This window comes from Cygnus olor, chromosome 10 (genome assembly GCF_009769625.2).
Source record: "Cygnus olor isolate bCygOlo1 chromosome 10, bCygOlo1.pri.v2, whole genome shotgun sequence".
Classification (NCBI taxonomy): Eukaryota; Metazoa; Chordata; class Aves; order Anseriformes; family Anatidae; genus Cygnus; species Cygnus olor.
In genome coordinates this window covers 9,856,211-9,868,731 of record NC_049178.1, presented here as the reverse complement: position 1 = coordinate 9,868,731, position 12,521 = coordinate 9,856,211, and the positions used below count along the sequence as shown (strand labels likewise).

Here is a 12,521-nt window from a genome sequence, read left to right as displayed (position 1 = left end):
CTGACGTCCGTGGCCAGGCAGCGCATGACGGGTGACTAACGGGGTCTGAGTCTGCTCCAGAGGAGCCGAGAGCATCACGGCCCCGTGACAATGCGTTCCTGCACTCCTCTGAACCAGGGATCCCCCATTTGGGGCACTGTGCGTGTCCTCTGCTTTACGCAACATTCAGCAATGGTTTGCTTTTATCACAGTGGACAAGGATCAGAATTAACCTCAAGTGGTAATCCAGGGTTGGCACAGCTCGGTAAGAGCAGGCAGCAGCGGGCTGAGCATTCAGGGCTGAGTCTTTGCAGGTGGAGGGGATTTCTCCACTGGCAGATCATATTCCTGTTAGCCCCTCTGCAAGTAGAGGCTGCATCTTGTAAAGACTTTGGTGACGCTGCTAATACACGAGGAGGGCTGACTTTTTTCCCACACTGCAACTAACCCCGCACAAATGGCTTTGAAGATGCACTGCAGCCCAGCAGAAAAGTGTTGGGAAAAGCCAGCAAGATGCCTCCATCCCTTCCAAAGGCTTCTGTCAAACCCGCTGTGCTGTGAGGGTTTGTGCCCCAGGGCTGCCCAAGTTTGGGAGTTGTCAAGGCAACCGCTTGGAAAAAGAACTGGGCCATGGGCTATAGCACCCGGGCAGCTTTAGAAATTTATCAGGAGATTTTAAATATTCATAAGTTTTTGGCATGTAATGGCCTTACCCAAACACAGGACAGCATTGTGCACTGCAACAAAAGCCATGTGCAACAAATGCCGTAAAATAAACGACCACATGATCAAAACACTGCACAGATGTTAATCCTCACAGTGCCCCGGGGAGACTCCTCCACCAACCCAGCCTTCACCCAGTAATTTCAGTGAAGCTGAGGCTCAGGGCAGCTAAAGCTTTGGCTCCTCGTGAGCCACAAACACCATAATCCTATGGGATTTCGGTGACAGCTGCCACTCACCAGTGTGGCCAAGTGACCGAGCACGGCATCGCCACGCAGCGAGCGGCACTCGCCCCGGCCCGGCTGTCACATCCAGGTCGCAGCCTCGCACCAAGGCTTCCCAAGCATACCACACATTTTCTTCTCCCCTTACACTATTTGCTGAGTTTTAAAAGACAATAGAAGTGTTTCTTCTCTATTGATGAAGTAGTCATTAAGCCTCTCCTTTCGCTACCCTGATCTCTACCAAGCGAAGCAAAACCAAGACAAGTCGGTCAAGTCAAAGCATGAATTCAATGGATTGCGTCATGGGCTGTGTTCTCCTTATTCAGCAGCTATATGGAAGGCAAAGAAGTTCCGCATTATACAAATATCAGCTAGGACATCTGATACAACTTGTTCTCACTTTTTCCAGTTTCTTTTTCCTCCTCCCTTTGTTATCCAGGATTGTGAAGGCAGCAATGTGAGAGCATGCAGCAGTGGTTCAATCCAAATCGGGCAGAGGGATATCTTTAGGCAGAGAGATCTCTAGAAACATACTGAAAAATATAAGACTTAGTCCTGGAATTTGTATCGAAATTCATCATTTGAATGTCTACTTAGGCAACAGTTGCTTGCAGTAGCAGTTACGTCTGGGGCATTTTTTTCATCTCCCTGTGTCTGGAAGAACATGATTTCTCTTCTGTACGTAGAGGTCTCACTGCATTATGTATGTATCCAGAAGCTGGAAACAGTGCCAAAAGCAGCCATCCATCTGGCAAACACGGTGCCTTGCCAGAACTTACACTGCTGCTGCCTGTTGGATCCCGGGAAGGCTCGCAGCTGGGGTTTAAAGCTCTGCTTTTGACACAGGCTGTGAATGGCCCAAGAGCAAGCCTGCTTGTGCCTATTGCAAGCCCGTGGCAGCTGAGATCAGGGACACAACCAAACTGGGACCCATCGGGTACGTGCTGGGACAGAAAGGACAGGGGATTCCCCAGGAGCGTGTCTCATTCAGGAATTCACCTCCCTTCTTCATCTGAAACACCCTCACTGCCTGTTCCTATGGCAATGCTGCAAAGATCATCAAACTTTCGAGGCTCTTAAGAGCAGAGGAAGGCGTGCAGGGGAACTGGCATCTGGGGAAGGATGTTTAATTTTACTTCCAACCCCTGCATATGGCTTTAAGTGAGAAGTATATGCTCTGAGCCGCAGATAGGCATCTCCGTTTGCAGAACCTCCCTAAAAGTTCTGCAGTGCCTGAGGAGGATGCCCGGCAGCACCAATGTCCCCATGGCCGCTGCTCCCAGCAGAAGCCCCACCGCGCAGCGGGGCCTGAGCGAAACGCAGCTCTCCCAAATCAACGTGACTCGACATAGCAAACGCTAAGTCAAAAAATGATTTGAAATAGCAACTCATTTTTAAAATAGCTCAGGATCTGATTTCATGACCTAAGAAGTCAGATGCTGTAGCAGAAACACAATGCCCCAGTGTGCGTCTAATCGCGGCTTCCTGCCCGTATCAGATAGCTGCAGGCGCTGTGCTCGTTTGGCACTTCTTGCGGTTCCCTCCAGCTCTACCTACTGCTCGTATTTGCCTTCAGAGTGGCTGCGGCTCTCCCCCTGAGCCGGTACACCCTTTTTTCTCAGAGTTTGAGCTCCTTTTCCTGTGCTTTTACTCCGTGAGTCAGAGTTTTCAAGAGTGACGGTGTAAAACCAGAATAAAACTGCTCACCTCCGCCAGCCCCTGCGGCCCGCACAAACTCCCAGGTGTTCCCCTGTTACTCCCCCAGGAGCTGTTTTAACCTGGATGGAGAAGAACAGCTGTATTTGGCCAAGCTCCCCCTGGGGACAGCTGGATGAAGCATAGGAAGGAACACTTTCCAGGGGAACAGCGTATATTTTTTAAACAAACCGAAGGCCTTCTGTGTGACATAAACAGAGCCGTTGACTTCTATGCAGCCAGAGGGGGGTCGTTCGGCAATCCTGGCGCTCGCCCCAGGACACGGCGGCTGCGTGGACGAGCGGTGGTGCAGAGCGTGAGCAGAGCCACGCGCGTCCTGGTGAACTCAGGGGAAAGGCATGACGCAGCACAGCACTCGTATCCATCGTCTCTGCTGTGTTGTTCTCTTGAGGGTAAATAATCGACCAAAAAAATACTTTAAATGGTTTTTCTTTCTGCAAAAGGCTGACGTCACTAAACATTTCTCACAAAAAAATATTCCCAGACTGAAACCTTGCACAAGAAGCCTACTGGCTGATTTGGAAAGCTGCTTTATGAGCCCCTAGAAGGGCCGATAAGCCTTGGCTGGAGCGCAGGGACACAAAGGCAGGGCATTGTTCTGCTGCTCAGCCCACTAGGTGCTGGCAGCCTGGTCTCGATCCAGCCAAGCAATTAGAGTATTTGACTTCCTATATAAATGCTTGGATGCATATGCATGTGAGGCCATATACCTGGGGGCACTTCTCTGCTCGAATGGGAGCAAACCTTTTAAACGGGATCCCCGTGTGGCAGCCGGCCTCAAGCCACTGCTCCTCCGTGCAGTTGGTGTTATCACCTGCAGCACAGCGATGTCCCGTGGCTCAGCTCTGCCCTGCAGTACTCTGCAAGAGGAGGACAACTGCAGGGCAAAACCTGCAATTCCCGTGGCCCTGCTGAAAAACTGGGGATAATGGTGCTTCCTGGCTTTTGCAAAGCAGCTCCATGAGCACCAGCTTAAAACGAGGCGATAAAAGGTATGCCCCTGGGAGAAGAGGGCATAGAAAGGTGCTCCTGGTGGAGTCAGCAGGGAAGCCAGGCAGCTGTGCCTCTCACTGTGCGTGTGCCCGGCAGAGCTGAAACAGGAGATGGGATCAAGGATAAGCCCGGTAACACGCTGTCGGATTGAAAAGGACCAAAAGTAAAAATAGATCCCTTTCAATCAAACAACAGTGTATTTCGAAGGGCAATTCAGCCTTGCTGGAGTAATGGGCACGGCACTTCACGGCAGACACCTGGTACAGTGCTCCCAGCTAGGAACATTGCCTTCATAAATCATACGCTCTGTTAAAACACCAACAGAGCAGCTGGCAATACAGCGGGGGGAAAGGAGCCCTACTGGTCCTGCTCATCTGGAGGGAGCACAAACAAAATACAATGGGGCTGGGGCTTTGCTCGAGAGCCTTTTTTGGGGGTGGTCCCCGTGCCCTGGTGCTGGATGCCGCATTGCTGCAATGGTGCTGCTGGAGAGCGGAGAGGGAAGAGTGAAACGTGGAGCCAGCAGCCCCAGGTAAGCGGCTTCAGCTTTCTGCCACGGGGATAATGCTTGGTGGCCACCAGGCACCTCCAACGGCCCTTGTTGGCTTTCTGTCTCCCTGAGGCTTGAGGCCAGAGGCTATTCTGGTTACCAGCACCCCTGGTTTGCAACAGCCGCCAGCAGGGCAAAGCGTAGCCACCAGCAGCTCCCTCCTCCTTCATTCTGCACAGAAATGGTCTTCTGGACCTATCTCCTTATTGTTGAACTTTGCACATAAAACATTTCTTCAGTCCTTTCGGTCCTTTGGTCCTTCGCTGGCTGGCAAGCTGCCGATACAACCGTGCCTTCCTCCCACTCCCCCGCCAGCCTTGGTGACGGCATGCCCAGGCACATGCAAACCGAGGGCGGCACTGGCCCGCTGCGTCTCCTGCAGTCCTCACAGCAGCAGTGAGTTTTCCTTCGCCGAAGCAAAATCCCCTCTCTGGCTCCTCGACAGCAGCGAGCTTCCCGGAGGCAGGATAGGGGCATAACGAAATGGCTGCAAACTGGTGAAGTGCAGCAGCAGCCCAGCCTCACCGATGGTGTCCGGGGCTGGAAGCCTGTGGGCAGAGGGCACTTTCCCTTCTGGGAGAATCCCAGCCCCTTTGACGACACTTAGAGACACAAATCCGCATGAAATGCATTCATCTGCCAGCCCAGGAGACCGGAGGGATACAGCCCCACTCCCGGGTGCGTGTCCCCAGCGCGGTGGCTTCGCGGTGGGGCTGTGGGCTGGGAGGGAAGGGGCAAGCTGCGAGGGCAGCCTTGCTGCCAGCCCCACGCCCCAGGAGGCATAAACCCCAAATGCAAACATTTTACAATGCTGCCATCTACTGCCACCAGCCTGGCCGGCCCCACGGGCTGTGCCCGGGGCCAGGGACACCCTGCGGGCACCACCTAACTTTTCCTTACGGCTGCTCCTTGCAGCCAGCCAGGTCTGGTGCTCTGAACATGGGACAAGCCCCAGAGAAACTAGCCAGCGGTTCGGTTCGATGAAAATCCCCACAACGGGGAAATCTCTAAGCCCGAGGCAGGCGAGCAGCTCGCCTGCTCTCCCCACGCCTCGAGAAAGGCAGCGGTTCGGTGGGAGGCAAGGAAGGGGATGTGCTGCCCCTGCCGCAGCCTGGGAATATCTCCTAATGCCGCAGGAATGCGGTTATGTCATGGCGAGTCCCCCACACGCCCTGCCACTGCCTCGCAGCCATCCGCCAGCACAGCGGGGCTCGCCGAAACCTCGGGGAAGCATCGTTACGGCTGAAATCGAGGCGTAAATTTCTGCCGGTGCGGCTCCTGGCTGCGAGGACCTGTGAGCCCCAACAGCCACTGACTGCGGCGAAGTCACACCGATGCTTCCCAGGGCCAGGACCAAGGTGCTGGTACCTGGCCCGTCTGTGAGAGCCGTAGTTGAGAGGAGGGGGGAAAAGGTTTTTAAAAAGCCTCCCGTTGAGCGTTACCAGGGGCAATACTTCTGACTCTGCAGGAATCCTTCCTGCCGCATTCACTGGCAATGACGCACCCACGGGAGGGTGAAGCATGCCCGAGACGAGAGCCGCTGAAGCCCCCTCCTGCTGAGCTGCTGTTTCTGAAGATTTGTAGCTCTTTGTCCAGCGGAGGAGCTTTATTATTACGGAAAGAACATGAGATTTTTATGAGTGATTTTACAAATTAGTTTCTCAAATTGTTTGCAGCAGCACGAGAAACGTTGCGGTCATTAAAGTTCATGGAAAGTATCAAATGTTTGTGCGCCGCGAAGGCCTTCCTCGTGCAGCAGGAACGGAGCAAAGTCAGCCCCGGCGTGTTTAAATGCCTGACCTCGAGGTGCCATTCGTTAACTCCCGGTAAGCGCACGGCCGCTCCTTCTGCCCAAGTGCACAGGGGTGAAACGAGCAGGGAGCCAATCCAGCACAAACCCAGCTACAAACAGGATTTTCAAAACAAATTACTAATTATTTCCATTCACCTCATTTAATTTGGGCTCATAGAGAAACGCTGCTCATCCAATAGTCCAAAATATGTCATGTATTAGGAGCTCAGGAGTCCAACCCAATGAATGAGTCATCACCCAGCGGATGAAATCTCATATCTTCATGGCTGCTCATAAATAAGACAAGCTCAACTTTATAGTAAGTCATAAGTAAACAATGAACTATATGAAAATCAGAGTCAGCTGTGCTATAACTGCACGGGCACGGTGCCCACGCAGAAATGAAAAGCAAATGTGATACCATCACCGTCTGGCTGTGGAGACTCAGTCCGGGGCCGAAGCTCCAGCAGGGGTTTTCATGCTCGTAGCAGGAAGGCCGAACGCCCGAACCTCCGAGGTGGCTGCCGATGGCTGCTCGCAGCACACGAGGCATTATCATAGCTAACACCACGTCTGCAGCCCCGCAACCCAGCCGGGACACCCAGGCAGGACGGGAGGGGAAGCAGCAGGTGATGTGCCCGGCGCCCGCTCTGCTCAGCACCCTCCTGGCCTTGTGCCCCCACCACCAGCACCCCTCAGGGGATTTCTGTTTTTTCAGACGCAGCCTTTGAAGCCTCCCAGGTCCTCGGGGGCTCGGTGGGGTGCTCTGAAAGGGAGGTGTCCTGCTGCTCCCTGCCCGACCCCTCACCTCTTCAGCGCAGCCGAGCAGCTCAGGCTTCCACGAGCATGGCGGTAGGGCCAAGACGGTAGCTGCTTGACTATAGGAAGGGGAGAGAGACCAGAACAGCCTTTCCCTGAGAGCAATGCTCCAGTATGTGCCAAAATACACAGGGACACGGGCTGCCTTGCAACTGTCCCTGCAGAGCAGGGGCCGGGGCAACTCAGGATATCCTCTCCTCTCTGCAGCGATGTCCGTAGGCACAGGGGGAAACCGCCAAGATGAGGCAGAAGAATGAAAACCCCAAAGAGGCACACGCCCGGCCGCAGCAGACTCACTGCAGGGCAGGGAATGCTGCATCTCGTGCCCACGGCCTCGCTGCCGGCTCTGCCCACCAAGCACACCCTCAGTGGGAAGCACGCTTTGTTTTCCCAGCCCTGCTACAGCTGGGACAGGGCAAAGCACAGGCATAACCCAACTGGGGGCACGACTGCACAAGCCCCCACCTCTGCTTTCCCTGCAAGCAGGGATCCTCTGTGTGCACGCACCTTTTAACATTGTTAATAAAGTCGCCAGTTGATGAGCAATTTTCAGAAAGAATGCAAAACTTGCATCAGTGCAATATTACCTCTAATCAAGAGATCTTCACAACCCTCCAGAACAAATGGAACTTCATATTTTCCATATGTAACCATCCTTGTCACCCAAAGCACTTTGTGTTCAATATAAATACCAGCTTTCATTAGAGGAAAAAAAAAAGCCTTGTGGTGCACGGTTTTCCTGGAATTACATAGCTCTGGTTCCCTCACTCAACATGTTTAGAATTAAATCAGAAAACCTTAACTCACCCTCTAATGATCTGTTTGTTTCCAGATCCATATTCCCACAATATGTTTGCTGACAGCAGTTGGGCTTTTTGACAAAAGACAAGCATTTTTTCCCAACAATGTATATTTGATTTGTTCTGGTGCATTACAAGAGAAGAGTGCAGGCTGTATAAGCTGTCACCAGTAACGTGATTGCAAGGCTAAGTGTAATTTATTTAGTACAAACTAAATGTTTATACTAAATGTTCTTTGTTCTGAACATTATCACTTCAATGTTCAGCATTTTATGAAGAGAACAGTGAAAAGGTTGGGTCCTGTTTTGAACGGATTTTTAAATTTAGCATCGCTATGAATCGGAGCCAGAACCCCAGTGCGTGAAGCTCTCAGGAGAAGGATCGTAAAAGCTGCTCCCCTCAGCTTCAGGCACTTCCAGACCGCCCCGTTCAGCTCTGTGTTATGTGTTCGATGTAAGGAAACCAAAATAGCTCTTGAAAGGATACGCTGCTTCAAATAAGCATTACACTCTGAATAATGTTGCATGCGATATTTTGACATTACTGTAGCTTATTTCTTTCTCCCGCTCCCTTAAAAGAAAATTCCATTCAAATTCCCCTAGCTTCCACAAAGCACTTTGACAGCAGCAGAAAAGGAAGGGGCTGTGATGAGACCCAGTCCCCCCAGCACCTCTGCAGCCCCGCACCTTCTCGCAGCAGGACAGCACTGAGCCGGGGCACGGCGGCTGCAGCACCGCGCCACAAAGCAGTGAGAGCCAGCAGTTAGTTATTGGACAAGGGGCTCGCAGCCGAGCATGAAGCACACACAGGTTGGTAATACCTGGGGAGCCCCAGATGTGGCCTCTTCTAAAAGATATGTTTATCTTATCTTTTTCTGGGTGTGGCCAAGTTCCTCTACCAGCAGGGAATTGCACGCTGCTGGTGGCATGAACAGCATCGCCCCTTATATGCACCTGCCGGTGCTGGACACGTGGCTCCAGCTGTGACATCCACCGCTCACAAAAAAAAATGGGGAGAGGGGAGGAGGATGGCTAAAGCACAGGACTCACCTCGTAGCAAAGAGCCTCGGGAGCCTGATCTGGGACGAGCCTCGGTCACTGCAGCACCTGCGCGAGATGAGAGGGCTCAGGCGGGGGCTCCCCCCCGAGGCAGCTGCAGCTGCGCAAAGCGATGCGCTGCAGAAACAAGTCCCCAACAGGGGCAACCTGGTGACCAACCAACCCATGCCCCTACTCACTTACTACAAAGGATTTTCCACCACTACATGTTGAAAAACCAGCATCAGACGTTTCTCTAAGGCTAGCTTAAGTTGGAACTATTGGAGCTGGCTGTCTCCCCGCTACGCTGTACCTCATCGCTGGCTTTGCAGCCCCTCTTCCCCAGGGGGTCATTTCTCCTACGAACAGCATCTCCAAGTCTTACTCCTAGAAAGAACTGAATATCTTACTTCCATTTCTACAGAATTATTCTTATTTGCTTATGGTAAAGCATTTTAGACCCAACAAATGAAATACCAGAAAGTTTATCTGGAGAAAGGAAATACTTTCTGTGGAATCCCATTTGCTCCCTGCTGAGAGGATGACTCACAAGGCTGCGAAGTCCCTCGGCAGCGCACAGGGGTGTTCCTCTGGGGTGTGAAGCTGGCCCTCCTTAATCACAGATAACGCCTGCATGGCACCAGCATTGTTCTGCTGCCAGTGCCCCATCCTAAATAGGCTTTCAATGGCAAAAATGCACACTGAGATCCAGAAGGCAAGTGACCTTTGTGCTTGCGATTCCGAGTTCGGTTACGCTTACTTTCCTAATTAACATATAGGTATTCCTTTTTGTTGTTGTCGTTAAGACAACTTTACTTAGTTTTAATAGGCTTTTTTGTTGTATTTAAAATGTAGAGGAAAAGAGAAAAAAAAAACACCATTGTTCTCCCACATGTTTGTTTTCACTACGACTGCTAAGAGGAAAAGCCCTCTACAAAAACAGGATGCAGCAGACTCCTCTGCTCTGCAGTACCCCGCAGCCCCCGTGCCCTCCATGCTCAGGGCATATTGCAGTGTTCATCAGGCATCCATAGAAAGTCATATGGAAATGAAAACCATCAATGGGAGTTTTATTACCCTCCTGAATGGGAGTGACACGAGGTCCCTGCTGAATAAACCCCACCAGCCTGGGCAGGTTCTGCTCCCTTTGGACAAAGCACAGGCTGCCTATAAAGCAGACGTCTTTCCCTGCAACCCTCCTTACAGACAACAAGGGGTGGATGGGGATGTCCATGGGGCAAACCCCACTGTTGTGGGAAGGCATCGAGCCAAGGGCTGCATGGCAATAGCCAAGGCACCCAGTGGTCTCATCCCATGCCCCTGCTCAGGTGGCCTACAAGGCTGAGCACAAGGGACCCAGCCGATGCTGCCCAGGTTGGGCACTACCGGCCCTATAGGACATGTCTCCAACCCCCTGGAGGCTTCACCCCAAACCCCACATCTCTGGGGTGCCCTCGGGAGCAGGATCCCACGTGCACTGCTTTTGTCCCACTCTGATCACTGCTTCCCCTGCCTGCTTCTGGACCGAACACAAGCGGTCCCGGGCTGTGCCAGCAGCCTGCAGGAAAGGTGCCAGAAGCCAGGCAGGAGGGCTCGCTGCGAGCGCGTTCCTGCAGGCTGCTATTAGGGAGATGATAAAAAATCCTGCTTTCTTTCTCCCAACACATTGGCTTTTGGAGGAGCTCATCATTCCAGAGAATAACGCTGACTTGTTCTCGGTGATACGGAAGAATAAATCAAAGGCGGTGGCCAGGAGAGCTGCGTTTCTGTAACCAAGAGCCGCATCTCTGGCCAGAAAGCACCTCGTGGGAATCCGATTCTGGCGACTCAGGGGCCTGTAAAGAGCAACTCGAGCTTTTCCGACTCTGAAACACGGTGATTGCAATTCCATTCACCCTACTCAGAAACTACCACTTAACAGCCATCCGTCTGGCAGCCTCCTTGAGACACCGAGCCAAAAGTGTTATAATAAGAAAAAAAAAAAAAAAAGTGGGTCTCAGATTTTAGGGAAATACTTTTTCTGGTTTCTTTCTAAGGAAAAATATATAATGCTGTAAGGTTGGAGGGTATTCTTTGGGGTGAGGGGAACAATTGGCTATTTTAGTTTTAGGTTTATGGGGATGGGGCACTGCTCGTTTTCCTTTGAACTAAGCAAAATGCTTGTTTCTGCAGCTGAAATAATCGCCTTTGATCCAGCCTTAACTTCTGAACAAGAGGAATCACTGCTATAATTCCAACATTTTACAACGTAAATGATATAGTAAATGTTTATACAAAAACCTTAGGTAAGACTCCGCTGCTTTATCACCGCAGAATAAAGAGAAGCCCAATGACGGGCACGCTGCCCATCACCCGGCGGGTACTGCCTTCGTTCAGTAAACCAAAGGGCCAGGGAGACAACGCACACCTCGTACCGCAGCTACACCCACTGTCACTTAGGACCAGACCCCGACACTGCCAGCCCCCAAAAGCCCCTCTCCGTTCATGCTGAGATCTTTCATCACTTACAAGCTGTAAGCAAACACCCGTCAGGAGACGAAAACCCACATCCATCGCTTCTTCCTCCCACACCCGCAGCATGCAGGGGGCTCCCCCCGGCACCACCCGGTCCCCGGAGCCTCTCCGCTCGTTCCCAGGACCAAGGCCCCGGCCGCCCCCCCCCCCCCCCCCCCCCCGGTACCTACCGGGGGCTGCCCGCTGCGGGAGGGCTCCGGGCGCCGCTCCGCTGCCGGCCCGCGGCCGAGATCCCTGAGGCGGCGGGAGGGCTGAGGGAGGGGCGCGGGCAGGGCGGGCTCGGCCCCTCCTGGGCCGCACCTCGGGACTGTTGGGGGGCAGCCAGCCCCTTACCCCCACGGCTGGGGGTGTGTGGGTACCGGGTGCCCTCCCTCGGGCCCCGGGGTTCACGCCCGGGGAGGTTTGGGGAGCACCGCTGGCAGCACTTCTTCCCCAAAATGCCACCTCGCCAAGCAGGGAATGGCTTCTGGGGGAGAAGCCCGGCTCTGGGAGAGGGTCCTGGAGTGCCCCAGCAATGGTCAGAGCCCGCTGGGCCCTACCTGGGCACCCAAATCCCAGTGGGTGACCTGGGGACAGGGCCGAGCCAGGCCCAAGCTGAGAGGGCGCTTGCTCCTGTGAGGGAGCGTCTGGCCCTGCTCGCACCCAGTGTTCCCCAAACCCATGTGTACGTGGAGAGGGTAGGGCTGGTCCCCAGGAACTCAACCTCCCGTTACTTCCAGCAAGATGTGTAAAACCACTACATGACAAGTCCTGACTTCCATGTTCCTCCTGCTCTGTGCTGCCATAAAGCCATTGCATTTTGGGGGCAAGCATTTTGGGGCACTGCTTTCTGCTGGGCTGTGTCCCTAAACCAGCTCTCACCTTGACCTATCACACACACCCCTACAGGTCGTTTTGAGGTCGTAGATGGGAACCTTTGGGCTCCAGGCCCCCTAGGAAACTAAGCTAAACCCAGCCTTCTCTGAGGCTTCCTCAAAAACCCCTCATTCTGCACGAAACTGTACCCCCATGTAAAGCTCTGCTGCCACAGCTCACCCACCCCCTGGCCCAGTCACCGACCTCAGCTTCATCTCAAAGCTGAGTTTCACCCCTGTGTGCCACAGCTGGTCCCCAGGTCCTGGAGTACAAGAGGGATTCTGCTCTCATTGGGGACCAGATTTGGGTTTGGGTCATCTCACTCGGGAGCGGCCTAGCGGGCGGCAGCCTGTGCTGTGGCTGGGGTTACTGAGCCAGCAACGCTGCGGTGCTGCCTGGGGGGCAAACATCCTCCCCCCGGGGCAAGAAGCGGGTTCAAACTGTTTAGAGAACAAAACTCTGTTAGAACGTTTCATTGGAGTCTGGGGAAATTACTTTTAAAATACATACACATCGCAT

General features: G+C 53.2%; 1 protein-coding gene across 5 annotated transcripts in view; it reads right to left on the bottom strand.

Moving 5' to 3' along the window:
- The window catches only part of FLNB (filamin B), an 87,809-nt gene extending 76,404 nt beyond the window's left edge, over positions 1–11,405 (bottom strand). For 3 of the 5 annotated variants that reach the window (XM_040568790.1, XM_040568788.1, XM_040568791.1), the window contains exons 1-2: positions 11,318–11,404; positions 8,646–8,702 (exon numbers count right to left, since the gene is read on the bottom strand). The gene's annotated coding sequence lies outside the window, so the exon portion shown is untranslated. Of the gene's footprint in view, positions 1–8,645; positions 8,703–11,317 lie in introns of all 5 variants that reach the window. The other 2 variants (XM_040568792.1, XM_040568785.1) reach the window with 1 other exon arrangement.
- Between the last annotated feature and the right edge of the window lie 1,116 nt (positions 11,406–12,521).